Here is a 12,735-nt window from a genome sequence, read left to right as displayed (position 1 = left end):
TTGGACTCAATATTAGGAACGTTCTCCCAGTACACTAAATTAAACCAATGGCATTTCAATTTATTCTGGATAAATCATTTGGCTTATTTATTGGGGCTTGCCTCTAAAGTTTAGTTTTGGCCTTCCTGATTAAATGAGGTCCTAATTGGCAACTGCCGCAAACTCCTCAAAGACATCGACAACCAAATTCACTTTAGGACTAGAAGGCTAAAAAGAGACCTTCCTATATCTGAGTTTCAAAACAAACTCAAGATTATTGCCAAGGATTGCCTTTAGCTTTCCAAGGAACTTTCCCTGAGGAGACAACACAAATTTGGTCGAGACAATATCTCTTCAACACAAGTGATCCAACCTTCGCACAATGTTTGGCTTTCACGTAAACCTAGAAGGTTCATTCGGCGCTTTAGTGATAATCCGCGCAACACCACGGATACAGTTGTTCAAATGAACTGTCAGCTTTCCGAAGGAGAAACCAAACTTCTATCCCGAGGACTCAAATTTTGCCCAAAACCGAGGCAGGCTGACCCACAACAACTATTTTTGGATCTGGAAGCTTTCTTCCGACGTTTAAGATGCCGTGAATTTTTCGCCCCACACAAAAAATTCTATACACAATTTTTGGATTGCTACACAAAATAAAAAGTGCATAGCAGTTTTTTCTACACACAAAAAGTGCTGGAAATCGAACGCTGCCAATGACAATGTCAATTTAAGGGGTCGCCTTTATTTAATATCATGCAACTTTTACATAAAGGGCCTACACTGACATTAAAGTGAAAATGCCATACAAAATAAGATGCTGGCAAAATTGCAAGTTCTTGAGTATGAATACTTGATCAACAGGAAATTTATTATATGAATAATATATGATAGCGAAAGAAATATGATAAATAATATGCAATCTCTACAGAGTTGCCTCAACTTACCATTAGGTACACTCAGCAACAGAAGTAAAACCAAATACAGTAAGAACTGGAATAGATGCTGAATATAAACAAGAAATAATATACAAATTTACACTACATTATTATTAATTAATCTTTTAAATTTCTTCATGTTATTATTCTCCTTTTAGTGTTTGATGTCTATTCTTAAGACAATGTTTTGGCATTGAGCATCATGTAATTGTGTTATTGTAATTTTTTACCCTAACTTATAACTTATACAGACAATGTTCTTGAATCTTTAGTTACATAGACAATATTTTACAGTTGTTGAGGCAGTGAGGACGGGCTTGCCTAGATCTGAAAATTTATAGAAATTAATACTTTGTATGATAAACAAATAAAGGAAAAATATTGCTACTGATCTAACTGGCCGGACCTGTTTTAAATAAATCGGTGAATCATTTCAAATAATTTGCTAAACATTATTCAACACTGTCTAATATACCGGACATTTATATGCTAAAATATAAAAACATTTACTTTCTTTGTACATTAATTGAAAGAACTAAAATACGTTTTATTTATTTATTTATTTTTATTTCAACAATATTTTACGAGGGTTGTCCATCCAGTCGGAGCTGATCATTAGGAACCCTCAATACATAACACAAGTAACAAAGGAAATATAAATAGAAAAACAAAGAAATTAAAATGAAAAATATATATATATATATAAAATATTTAAAAAAATGAATAAATAAATTTAAAAAAAACTAAGTAACAAAGGAAAAGAAATTATTACATATAAATATATTATATAAATAAAAATTTTAATTAAAATCAAATTGACTATAAAATAATTAAAAGCAGAATAATAAGGCACAAAAAAAGCAACAAATAACGAAGTTAAAAATAAAATTAAAAAAAAAAATTATATATATTTATAAGTTATAAGAACATAACACAAGTAACAAAGGAAATATAAATAAATAAACAAAGAAATTAAAATGAAAAATTATAATAAAAACCAAGTAACAAAGGAAAAGAAATTATTACAATATATATACATATTGTATAAATAAAATTTAAAATAAAATCAAATTAACTATAAAATAATTAAAAGCAGAATAATATGGCAAATAAAGAAAAGCAAAAAAAAATGAAGTGAAAATAAAATTTTAATTTAAATTTTAAAGTTTAGGGCCAGCCTGAAGGAAAAAAAGAGACAGAGGGCTCACTGGGGAGAGAGAGAGACAGACAGAGGGAAAAAACTAAACCAAGGAAAGAGAGAGATAGATTTTGAGGTTAGATTAAAGGATGAGATGCTTGAAGAATTTCTGATTTTTTAAGGGAGTGAGTTGAAGAACGAGGGGGCATTGAAGCTGAAAGAAAGTTTAAACAGTTCTAAGCAGGGCCTAGGAATAAGGAGATCACCTTTAGTAGTCTGGCGAGTATTCATGCGGCCATTAGCAATGATTTTAGTGATGGATTGACAGATAGTTTGAGGAGCGATATTGTGGCCTTAAAATTTAGGCAGCCAAGTTGAAACTGATATCTGAGTTGATTAGGAAGAGTGTTAGCCTTTAGAAAGTGAGAGGAAAATAATTGAGTAGTTGGACGGAGATTCAATAAAATTCGTATAGCTTTGTTTTGAATTTTTTGAACTTTGAATGTGGTAGAAGGTTTAGATCCCCAGACAGCACAGCAGTAATCAAGTCTAGAAAGAAATAAAGAATTAGGCCTATATAAAAGGTGAAGAGAGGATGAGTTAGTGAATTTAGAGGTACGTGCAAGTAGGTAGACAATGGAGTTCAGTTTTTTGCAGAGAGGGGAAGTGTGGGATTTCCAAGTTAGACTATTATCAATGATTACACCAAGGTGCTTATGAGAAGTTACAGATTGAATATATGTATTATCTAAATGAAGGTTGATTTTGTTATTATGAACTTTCAGTTTGTTAGAAGAGCCAAGGAGCATAGATTTGGTTTTATTGACATTAAGTGTTAGTTTACTAGATTTGAGCCACACAGAGAGTAGATGGAGAGTAGAGTTTCTGTTCTATATGTTGAAGTGAGATGTTGCTGTAGTAGATGATTGTGTCATCTGCATACATATCAACATTGATGTTAGGATAGATAGTGGTAAGTGCAGTCGGAAGGTCATTAATGTAGATAGAAAAAATAAAAGGGCCTAAGGTCGAACTTTGAGGGACACCTATAGAACAAGCTTGAGTCGAAGAAAGAGTTTGACCAAAGAGAACTTGCTGAGAACGGTTGGAAATAAAAGAATGAAGCCATGAGATTGTTGAAGGGGAAAAACCATAAAAGGGAAGTTTAGAAATGATGATATTGTGATTAAGAGTGTCAAAAGCTTTTTTAAGATCGATGAAGAGAGTGCCAGTTAATTTTTTGTTGTAAGTGTTATGCAGCCAGTTATCATAAGTACTGGTAAGTGCGGTTAAAGTTGAAATGATGATTATAATTGACTCCTCTAGCCTTATGATAACTATGTTTAAAACACAATCAATTATGCTTTCATTAATAAATATTTAATAAACAAACAAATACATACTCGAGGTTATGCAAGTATGAACATTACAGTCATGTTAACTGATACTGTATAAATACTATTTATTTTGCTCTAAATTAAATGGTGTCCCTGCTCTGATAAAAAAAAAAAAAACAAAACCAACATACAATGTTGATTTGTACTTTGTAAAATATTGCTACTAATATATTATTTTGTCCTAGTAAAATTTAAAATAAATTAAAAAGTGGAGTTACTGATTTTTAATTGTTTTCTATTATTTCAGGTCCTGGGTTCAAATCCCAGGATTTGTTTCTTACTTCAATCTCACTTTTAAAATATTCTGTGTAGAGCAAATAAAGTTAAAAATATGGAAAATCTGAATTTCGTTTAATAGATTTATGTACTCCAGTTATACTGTACAGTTTGCTTTCCAATTGAAAATTCAGTTGTAAATATTTTATTACTTTTACGATCACCTCTGCCAATAATTAGTCATTGGTTTTACGGGTTTGTTTGTCCTAACTTTTATAAAGTTTGTCCAAAAAAATAATTTCATGGATTGATATGTGGTAAATACAACTTAATAATTTACTATTTTTGAACTGTTAAACATTTGTACGTATACTCAATACAGGATGCAAACATGCCGTACTTACAATATACAGTAAGGATGAAAGGATCTGAAAATATTAAGTTTCCGCTTTGTGTCAGTATCTGACATTGAAATCTTCTATTAGAATCATTCCTTACTGGCTTAGCGATAACCAGGTCAGCCTTTCCAGGAGTTCTTCCTAAGCTGTAACGTCCATTGACAATCTTTGCATTACTTACAATACCAAATATAATTTCTTCTACTTCAATTACTTCATTTAATGATCGAGAAAGGTGTATTAGAAACTTGTGAATAATCACATGGTACGTATCACTGCTTCATCGTCACCTAAGCCTTCTTGGGCCACCTGTTTAGATGTTGTCACAGGCAACGTGTCACTAAAACGATGCATATACATTTTGTTGGTGTAGTCTTTGTTGTAAATTATAAATTGAACATAATATGTTTAAATAATATTTTTTCAGTCGCTAGTCATAATTATAAGTCAATCGTGACGTCATCACTGCGACCCCCAATGTTATTTGATTATTCCCCACCGTCCAATAATTTTTGAGTGGCTACTGAAAGTAGCTACTATGTCATCGAATGGTTACCGAGGTAAGTGACTGTGAATCTCGGTACCAGTCGACACATTTGATCACGAGCCGAATACCAATCAACGCTCGTAATTAATTTGGCGAATATTTCCGATAAAATGCAAGAAGTTACGAATGCGGGAGGTTACGAATGTTACAAAAATTATTCGACACTCAGCGGATCCTTTTAGTTTTATGTTATGTTAGGTACCTGTCTCCACATTTTTTTTATGTACGATGCCAAGCAATAGTAAGTTCTGTGTAGGTAGACCATGCTTGAAATTATGAAACAGGTAGCAAAATTGTAAACCAATAATACTGCAATTGTGCCCTTAAGGTATGTAAATCTTCATTAAAAAAAATCTATAGTCATTTTCATATTTTACTAAATATTCACCATCAATATTTAACTTAGCATTTTATACTTTATCATTTCAGGTTAATAAACTGAAAAATATGGGAAAAAGAAGACATGGGAAGCCTACATTCATAATGTAGGCTGCTGTCTCCAGTTGAAAAAACAAACACAAATCAGTACATCAAAATGTAATTACAAACCACTGCAGAAACTTTTTTAAGAAACTGTTTTTCCGCTTCAAATCACACTGAATTCCAGAACTATTGAAAACCAAATTCCAGTGAAGCTGAGCGATTTCGGTACCAATATTCTTATAAACTCAAAAGTTCAAATAAGGCAGTTGGAAGAGATACCATTCCAAATTTAGGAATTTATCAACCCAAAACAATTCTTTGCTTTCAAGTGTATGCAACACTCAACTCGTAACCATAAAACCTAAGGTTATACAGCTTTCAGGAACCAAAACCGTGGAGATCTCTAGGTCCCCGGTTTAATTCCCATCGCTGCCTTTCCTTGTGTTTCAGCTGGAGGGCTGAAATACAAGTTACAATAGCGCACCGTCTTTTGGATGGGACGTTTAAGCCGTTGGTTCCGTGTGCATCTATGGCCCATTTGCACATTAAAGAACGCAGTACACTCTTCGGAAAAGAGTAGGGGATTGTCTCCCGGTGAACTGCCCAATCACCACAAGAAGGACCCCACTGGAAATAAGTTTTCTTCTAGACTTTCATGGGCTATCCTTGGTGTTTACACCGAATAAATCCAATCCAATCCAAAGTTCAACCCAAGAAATGGGGTATGCTGATTGATCCATCGAAAATTAAAATAAAAGCCTTTATTGCTATCTTGTTACAAAATCGTGGATTCAGATTATATAGTTTTTCATTACCCTAAATGCGAAAAAGCGCCGCGGCTCTTAAGAGTATATTATTACCTTGTGTGTAATTAAGCAATTTGGGTTCTAAATACAATGTATACAGTGTTAAGATGAATAAATAACACAATGAATACACAAGTATTTCTTTTTTTCTGTATTAAAGTGTATATTTACTATGACATTGGACCTATGATAGGCCTATTGTACTACGGGAATGTGAGATATGTAACATAGGAACAGGCATGAAAAGCGCCACACCAGTACAGTACAGGTATTTCTTTTTATGAGCGCCGCTCTTGAATAAGCACCGCACTGAAGCCTCCAAATATGTTTTAAGCGCCGCAGCGCTTATTCAAGCTTTTACAGAATAAAGACATTTTTTATTCCTAAATAAAAAGAAGTGTTAAAAATTGTATTTGTATATTTTATTATTTAGTTGACATTTATTATTTAGTTGAAAACTATATACATGACTTTCCTCATATTCACTGTAATTAATGTTAATATTTTTGATAATTAAAATTGATTTATTTGAAAAACAAATGAAAATGTTTCTTTCACCACCCTGAAGCAGATCTGGCATCTCCTTATTCGCTTGAACTTAAAACAACACTAACAAATGGAATACATTAAAACATAATATACAAACAGAAAAAAAAGGCAATTCAGTAGCCACATGTACCTTTTAGGTACCTATTTTTCAATTAGTGGACGCTTGGCTTGATTTGTTTTAGGTTCGTGTGAAAAAAAAAATTCCTCATTTTTTCATCACCGCGAAGACATCGTGCACCGCGATAAAATTGAATTGTAATTTAAAATTACTTTCGTAAAACAAGCTTACTTAGAACCCGGGGAAAGTTACTTCAAATTCAATATTAAGTATGAACAATTAAGAAATCAAATTTATTCGAACGAATCAAAGCTGAGCTTTGATTAGTTGCACATTTTTTCGCTTTGCAAAAACTTGATAGAAATGTGAAATGCGCATGCGCATAAATCGATGCTTTCGATTCGCGCGAATAAATTCGCCAGTGAAAAAAGGCTCATTCAATGAGCCTTTTTTGTTCTACTCACCCTGTTGCGGTTCGAAAATGTCGACCAATATACATAACTACTAATCTTTTGCTATTTATTTTATATAGTCACGTAAAGGTTTCAATTACGAGATGAAATTAGTATGCGCATGAATGGGTTTCGATACAAATCATGAAAGTGTCGACTATTATATTAGCTTGCCTACGAAAAGATAACAAAACATTAACGGAAATACATATGTTCTGTTGACAACAGAACATAAATTGAAAGTAAGATAAGTCTGTTTTACAAAGTGTGTTGACAAATGACACAAAAAGCACTGAGAGCATAGTCTCGAACTCACGACTGACAAACGCCCTACACCTGATGCTAAAATAGTTTTAACTGCATAATAAAAGGCTTAACTTTTACTTTACTACTTACACTGCATATTGTTAACAATCTCATTGTGTTCACTATCGTCCTGAAAGCGAAAATGAAACATTTCTCATTGATTTTTCCTGACCTGTTTGAAGGCCTCACTGATATATAGGCAAAGCATAGAAATAGAGGTGGCTTATGAGATTACAAAGAAGAAGGATAAGAGAGAGAAGTGGGAGAGATTGAAAGAAGTAAAATAATAAATAAAGAAAAGTAGGTCTATACACACTACACAATCAAGCCATCATGTTCATTGGGCAGGATATTTTTTACCCTGAGTGAATTCGCTTTCTTTCTGTACATAGCATTTATATAGTAGTGGATTTTAGACACTGAAAAACAACTGAATGAGGCGACCACAACTGACTGAGGATGAACGAGATGTATTTAAAGAATGTATAAAAAACAAGAAGAATAATGTTCTACTCACCCTGTTGCGGTTCGAAAATGTCGACCAATATACATAACTACTAATCTTTTGCTATTTATTTTATATAGTCACGTAAAGCTTTCAATTACGAGATGAAATTAGTATGCGCATGAATGGGTTTCGATACAAATCATGAAAGTGTCGACTATTATATTAGCTTGCCTACGAAAAGATAACAAAACATTAACGGAAATACATAGTCCTATACAGGTAACTTTCACCAAGGCCGAGATTGTAAATTATTTTGCTTACTTTAGTTCTGTGTTATTGCTTTGCTTGTTTTGAACTTTGCTTTTAAAACGTCAATGCTCTTTCATATTTGTATTCTCTTTTATACACGAAAATGCTGAAGAGTTATTCAAGTACACTTGATGTTCATGTTTGTAATAACCCAGTGTATGTGACCCAATAGTGTGTAACGGAGTTTAGGTGTAGGCGTCTATACATTTTAGGATTTAGGCTCAACCTCTTTTAAGAGAGTATAATACATACTCCAAGTATCGAAATGCACGCCATCGTGTCGGGATTCAATATTTCGACATTAATTATGTCATGACATAATTAATGTCGAAATATTGAATCCCGACACGATGGCGTGCATTTCGATACTAGGAGTATGTATTATACCATCTTTTATCTGATATTAATCAGTGGAACTTTCGGTTTTTGGTCAAACTCTTTTTATATTAAACTTTACCGTACCTTTTTTGTATACTGACACTGGTAATAGTCATTTATAATACGCCTTTTCCTTGCGATTATGAAACGCAAGCCAAGCCTCAATAGTTCATAAAAACAGTGGCAGATATACAATTGGTCATCATTCAGGAACCCCATCCCAATCCCTTTCTCATTTTCGAGGAGTGTAGGCATACGTTGGTCTTTAACGTGCATAGTAACCGTATATTATGGATACGGAACCGACGGTTAGAGCGTCTCATCCGAAAGACGTGCTTTGTTTATAATTGCATTTCAGCAGCTCTTGAGATGAAACAAAATGAGAGCAGCGAATGAAATAGGAACGGGTCTGTTTTTTTAAACAACAACAACAACGACAACGACAACAATAGTGGTAATCATCTAGGCTACGTTCATCCACTGCTGGATGAAGCCCTCCTGAAGCAATTTCCATTTCTTTCTGTCTTCTGCCGATCTATTCCATGATGTTGTTCCCATATATGAGGTTAGTTCGTCTTTCCATCTTCTTATCTGCCTTCTTCTCCTTCTCTTTCCTGTCCGTGGTTGCCATTCTGTTAGTCTCTTAGTCCATCTGTTGTCTTGAATTCTTGATATGTGTCCAGCCTATCTCCACTTCATTTCCTTGATCTTCTCTATGATGTCTTTTACTTTTGTTTGATTTCTAATGATGGCGTGTCTCACTTTAGTGATATGTTCAGCATTCTTTTCTCCATTGCTCTTTGTGTAGTTATTAGTTTTTGTTCCATTTCTTTAGTAGTTGACCATACCTCTGCGCCATATGTCATTTTGGTCAGGATGCATTGGTTGAAGATTTTTCTTTTTAAGGAAGTTGGTATTTCTTTGTTAGTTAATATATCCTTATATCTTCCAAAGCATTTCCAACCTTCCTTTATCCGAACAGGTACTTCTTCTTTCATGCTATCTTTCATTTTCAATGATTGTCCACGATATGTGTATTTCTCTACTCTTTCTATCTGGTGATTTTCTATTGTTATTTTATCTGGTGATTTATAGTTCGTCATGTATTTAGTCTTTCCCGTGTGCATTTGTAGACCAACCTTTTTGCTTTCTTTATTTAAACTCCGTAGCTGGTGTTCTAGATCATTGACTGATGTTATGATAAGTATGACATCGTCTGGAAATCTTAGATTTGTGAGTTGTTCTCCATCTATGTTAATCCCCTTATCTTCTAGGTTTGATTTCTTAAATACCTCTTCCAGTGTGGCTGGGAATATCTTGGGGGACAATGAGCCTCCTTGTCTAACACCTTTTCTTATCTGCACTTTTTTTGATATGCCATTATCTATGTGAATTCTTGCGTTTGCATTCGTGTAAATTTCTTCTACTATTTGTATGTAACCCTCATCGATTCCCATGTTACGTAGTGCAGCAAACATATCCCTGTGTTCAATGCTGTCAAAAGCTTTTTGGTAGTCTATGAATCTCAGACACAAATGGAGTTGAAATTCATTTGTTTTTTCAATGAGCTGGTTTACTGTTTGTAGATGATCTGTTGTGGAAAAGCCTCCCTTGAAGCCGGCTTGTTCTCTTGGTTGTTGTTGATCTAATATATTCTTTAGTCTATTTGGAATTATTCTGGCAAATATCTTGTAAGTATTAGAGAGAAGGCTGATTGGTCTATAGTTTTTTATATCTGTCTTGTCATCTTTCTTGTGTAGTAGAATTACTTTTGCTTCTTTCCATGTGATTGGGATTTTCTTTAATTTTAGTTTAATGATGTCACTTGTCAAATTGTCCTGTTCTGGTGCTTTGTTTTTCTTCATTTTTCTGATGGCATCTTCCACTTCTGTTGGTATTATATGTGGTAGTGTATTTGTTTCTGTTTCGCTCTTCTTTTTTACTGTCTTTGTTCAAGCGTAAATATCTGTGTAGAAGTCCGAACAGATTTCTAGTATTGCTGATCTATCTGATGTTATACTTCCATCTTTCCGTTTGAGTTGGTTGATTCTTGGTTTTTCGTTGTTTAACTTATTTATGTTTTTGGGGTCTCTTCCACTTTCTAGAATTTCTATGATTATTTTATGTTTTCTCTTTCTGGTTCGTTGTCTTCGTTTTTTCCTCACTGTCTTTATAGTAGTGGTAATAATAATAATAATTATGGTGTTTTTGGTTTTATGACTTTGGTATGGTAATGTTTATTGTAAATGTTTATCATTATGTTTCTTGTAATTGTTATCCTGTAATGGTCTTCTTTTTATATAGAGTATTTTGAATTGTATTTGGTAGGAAAGCTTGTAATGCTGCAATTCAGCTTCGGCTGCTATCGTACTGATTGTATAGATTGAATAAAGAATTTGAAAAAAAAATTGCTGGCTACAACCAGCATAGCCGACTATGCTGCTCAAATGAGTGTGGTACAGTAATTTAATCAAAATATTATAATTTAAAAAAAAAAAACAGAAAAGAAAAATCAACATTTTGAGGATAACACAAAAAAGTCGGAAGGCTTACTTCCGTTAACCGATAGCCATTTAATAAAATTAATAAGCATGCTTTAAATAAGTACGAGGGGTAGTTTCGAAACCGTTCCAATAGATTTATTTTGTATTTGTCTGCTAGGCTACTATGTACACGCATTATAAATGACATCTGTACTAAGCCTAAGTAATGACTTCTGATATAGATATAAAGCTTTGCTAGATAAAAATTAATTCCGGAATTTTACTTTAACAACTTTATTAGCCATAATTTCACCTGTGATAGGTCTAATTTCATCACTTAATATTTTAAAGTATTAGCATGAATTTGATTATTATTACAAATAATGTTCATATTAAAGAGCCAATTTTCATTTACTAGTAAGTTATTCATTAGATACTATAACGCGATTTCATTTGTTTTCCAGATACAACGCAGAATCGTCAGCATACAATATAAATTTAAAGTTTACTGCTGCCTTCATGTTATCAACTTACGATCTGTTAAAAAGACAAGGAACAACAGCAATTACAGTAATTAGCAAGATCATTTCTGTTCAGACCCGTAGCCAGGTCATTTAAAGGGGGGGGGGGTTCTCTAGGCGTGGGATCCAGGGCCTTCCTTAAGGGCCACGGTGGGGTCGGGGGCGAAGCCCCCGAAGCCAGAGCAGTTTTTTGTGTTTAATGGGTCTATATAATGTTATAAAAGCAGTTATGCTTTGAAAAAGATCTATGTAATAAAAAGGTGGTAATATAATATAATTAAAAATATTTTCTGAGAATTGGCATGTTTAAATCACACCGAAAAACATAAAAGAAACCCCCTCATCGCATAATCAATATTAATATACTCAACACATTTATTATTATAAAACAAAAAAAGGCTATTCTTCTTCTTCCTCCTCTTCCTCTTCCTATACTTCTTGTTCTACTACTTCTTCTTTACTCTCATTTTGTACACTGAAAATAATAGTAGGCCTAATATTTTACTAAATATATTCTACAAATCTACATATATTGTCATTACTGATAGGGCAGGGCCATCGTTAAATGAAGTCAGTGCCAAAAATATAGCATCATATTCAATATGCCATCTAAAATCATGGGATCCTAAACTTTAATTACAATTATTTGTTATATACTAGGCATATTCGAAATTATTATTTTAAGACTTTAACATAATACATACTGATTAATAATAGCTGAGATTTGATGCACATTTCAGAATTAATAATCGTTTTTAGTATATCTTACTGAATATTTATTGTCTACCAAATGAAATATGAATTATATATGAATCTTTAAAAATACAATTTGTACAATATTAATCTTGTTTTTATATAGATAAATGTCCAATAAATTCTATCTTTCATTAAAAAAAAAAAAACGAAATTCAGCGTGTCTATTTTTATTCCAATCAATGGCGTTTGTAAACGTGCACTGACGTCATCGTCGAATCTCAGGACTTTCAATGGTAAAGCTTGCATGCCTGCCTAGGTCTCAGGCCAACCAATAATAATAAACAAAATGTATTTTTTTAAAATAGGCCTATAGCACATCCTGTACATGCACTTTAACTTTTACAACAAAAGCCTAGGCCTAGTAGTACGTCTTACTGTACTTAGGCCTAGGCCTACACTAATTTGTTGTCGTGGGGTATAATTCTGTCTCTAAATGAACGAGGAGTGAACCTAGCTAGTCAACATCTACGCTAGTCACCATCTAGGCTAGGCTAATTGATTTTGTAATCAATAACCCACCTTAAAGGACTATCTGTCGTTTTATTCTTTACAACAGCCGACGAAAAAAAGTTATTCTACGTTATGAAATTCTTTATCACTAAAAAATTAACAAATTTCGATTGACGCACTCCG

General features: G+C 33.2%; 1 long non-coding RNA gene across 1 annotated transcript in view; it reads right to left on the bottom strand.

The window, feature by feature from the left end:
- Positions 1 to 7,765, bottom strand: part of LOC117110457 — an 8,982-nt gene extending 1,217 nt beyond the window's left edge. Inside the window, exons 1-3 of the long non-coding RNA XR_004445695.1 lie at positions 7,725 to 7,765; positions 7,298 to 7,337; positions 927 to 984 (exon numbers count right to left, since the gene is read on the bottom strand). This is a non-coding gene — a long non-coding RNA (uncharacterized LOC117110457). The remainder of the gene's footprint in view (positions 1 to 926; positions 985 to 7,297; positions 7,338 to 7,724) is intronic.
- Positions 7,766 to 12,735: the final 4,970 nt, after the last annotated feature.

The sequence above is a fragment of the Anneissia japonica genome, unplaced genomic scaffold (assembly GCF_011630105.1).
Source record: "Anneissia japonica isolate Jap-2015-1 unplaced genomic scaffold, ASM1163010v1 scaffold8327_len73589_cov114, whole genome shotgun sequence".
Taxonomy (NCBI): Eukaryota; Metazoa; Echinodermata; class Crinoidea; order Comatulida; family Comatulidae; genus Anneissia; species Anneissia japonica.
The sequence above is the reverse complement of the archived record's forward strand: the minus strand, read 5'-3'. Positions and strand labels throughout refer to the sequence as shown.